This window comes from Schistocerca nitens, chromosome 7, assembly GCF_023898315.1.
Source record: "Schistocerca nitens isolate TAMUIC-IGC-003100 chromosome 7, iqSchNite1.1, whole genome shotgun sequence".
Lineage (NCBI taxonomy): Eukaryota > Metazoa > Arthropoda > Insecta > Orthoptera > Acrididae > Schistocerca > Schistocerca nitens.
The window spans coordinates 308,834,474-308,836,973 of NC_064620.1; the positions used below are offsets into that span (position 1 = coordinate 308,834,474).

The following is a 2,500-nucleotide window of genomic DNA, read 5'->3' on the forward strand; positions in this document are numbered from 1 at the left end:
AAGTTGCGCCTTAACCTAACCCAAGTTGCGCCTTAACCTAACCCAAGTTGCGCCTTAACCTAACCCAAGTTGCGCCTTAACCTAACCCAAGTTGCGCCTTAACCTAACCCAAGTTGCGCCCTAACCTAACCCACGTTGCGCCCTAACCTAACCCACGTTGCGCCTTAACCTAACCCACGTTGCGCCCTAACCTAACCCACGTTGCGCCCTAACCTAACCTACGTTGCGCCCTAACCTAACCTACGTTGCGCCCTAACCTAACCTACGTTGCGCCCTAACCTAACCTACGTTGCGCCCTAACCTAACCTACGTTGCGCCCTAACCTAACCTACGTTGCGCCCTAACCTAACCTACGTTGGGCCCTAACCTAACCCACGTTGCGCCCTAACCTAACCCACGTTGCGCCCTAACCTAACCCACGTTGCGCCCAAACCTAACCCACGTTGCGCCCTAACCTAACCCACGTTGCGCCCTAACCTAACCTACGTTGCGCCCTAACCTAACCTACGTTGCGCCCTAACCTAACCTACGTTGCGCCCTAACCTAACCTACGTTGCGCCCTAACCTAACCTACGTTGCGCCCTAACCTAACCTACGTTGCGCCCTAACCTAACCTACGTTGGGCCCTAACCTAACCCACGTTGCGCCCTAACCTAACCCACGTTGCGCCCTAACCTAACCCACGTTGCGCCCAAACCTAACCCACGTTGCGCCCTAACCTAACCCACGTTGCGCCCTAACCTAACCCACGTTGCGCCTTAACCTGCCCTGTAATTGTTAGTTATATGAATCTAGGAATTCGTGTAGCGTTGCCTAATTGCAACCATCTCAACATAGTTCACTTCGCGCACACTGTGGTGTTCTGCGTATTGATTCATTTTACGGTGCGTACCCTCACATCTTGCGAGTGTTGCTTACTTTCCACATGGTCCCGCTATCCACTGTATTGTGTACTGCAATAGGACGTATATCGCCCCCGCCCCCCCCCCCCCCTCCCCTCCTGTCACCTCTAGCTCGTCGGTCAGGAGTTCGCGTGTTGAATGCGCTTCGCAGCTGTGCAATGGCATTCGCATACGTACGCTGGCCACCTTCCACGTGTTCTTTCGTGCACACGTCGCAGCGTGTATGTATGCTGATGGAGTGCGTCGTGACACACAACATCCAGGCATGCAAGACTCGTAGAAGTCGCAAATGTAGATGGATGTCTACGTTTGCTGCCCAAGTTACGCAAATGAACTGGAAATCCGTTGTTGCGCGGTTGTTCGCGCTGGAGGTGAATCGTTGATATCGACGATCGGTACAGGTATTAACCGGTTGCTTCAGCGACACCCGTCATACCCACGAACGTGAGTGGGCATGTGGGTATGAAGCGATACGCGGCGGTGGCTGGGTGGGACCGTCCCCGGCCGGTGAGGGGGGGGCGCCCGGCGTGCTGGCCGCGCGCTGCGTGGGCGCACGCGCGGCAGCCGGCTGGTGGGGGCGCCCAGTGGCAGGCGCGCCGGCTGACGGAGGCGGCAGGCGGCGCATCTGCGTGCCGGCGCACCCAGCGCGCGGCGCCGTGCGGCCAAAGTGGGTCCTCCCGGGCCCGGTGCGAAGCGCGGTGGACATCTGCAGTGTGCTGGTCCGATTGAGGACTGTGTGCGTTGAGGATGCGCCGCCGCCCGGCACTCGGCGCCGCGACGCCGTCTGCTGCTCGGTCGCCCCCGCGGTTCTCGCAGGTGGTTTGTATCGCAGCTGTGCGGATGTGTTGGCGCGTGCGCTGTGCTGGGAGAGTTCGCTTTGGCACCCAAGTGGGGCTCTGCCCCTCTGTGGCGCTGGCGTTGGAGCTGCCCGGTCACTGTTTGTGGCCGCGTGTTGTCTCCCGCCGGCAACACCACGACAGCACGCTCCCGGGCCTCTGTCGGCAGCGGCAAGCTCAGTTGGGAGCACGGGTGGTCGCACTGAAAGCGTCTACTCGCCTATCTCCGGGCGATTGCGCCTCTCTCGAACCCGACCAAGTACTTAGGACGGCGCTGCGCGCCGCCGGGACCTGAGAGGGTTTCGAGGTGTATCGTGCAGGGGAGCCCAGCCTCCTCCTGTTTGCAGAATAATTGAGCGGACGCTTGCGTGTTCGCGCGGGCCCCCGGGACACACTCCCGGGCGGCCGGCTGCTCAGCTCTAGTTGACGCAGCTCCCTGGTTGATCCTGCCAGTAGTCATATGCTTGTCTCAAAGATTAAGCCATGCATGTCTCAGTACAAGCCGCATTAAGGTGAAACCGCGAATGGCTCATTAAATCAGTTATGGTTCCTTAGATCGTACCCACGTTACTTGGATAACTGTGGTAATTCTAGAGCTAATACATGCAAACAGAGTCCCGACCAGAGATGGAAGGGACGCTTTTATTAGATCAAAACCAATCGGTCGGCTCGTCCGGTCCGTTTGCCTTGGTGACTCTGAATAACTTTGGGCTGATCGCACGGTCTTCGTACCGGCGACGCATCTTTCAAATGTCTGCCTTA

General features: G+C 58.4%; 1 non-coding gene across 1 annotated transcript in view; it reads left to right on the forward strand.

The window, feature by feature from the left end:
- The first annotated feature begins 2,171 nt into the window (after positions 1-2,171).
- LOC126197036 (small subunit ribosomal RNA) overlaps positions 2,172-2,500 on the forward strand; it is a 1,909-nt gene continuing 1,580 nt past the window's right edge. The window contains exon 1 of the ribosomal RNA XR_007539445.1: positions 2,172-2,500. This exon is cut by the window's right edge and continues 1,580 nt beyond it. This is a non-coding gene — a ribosomal RNA (small subunit ribosomal RNA).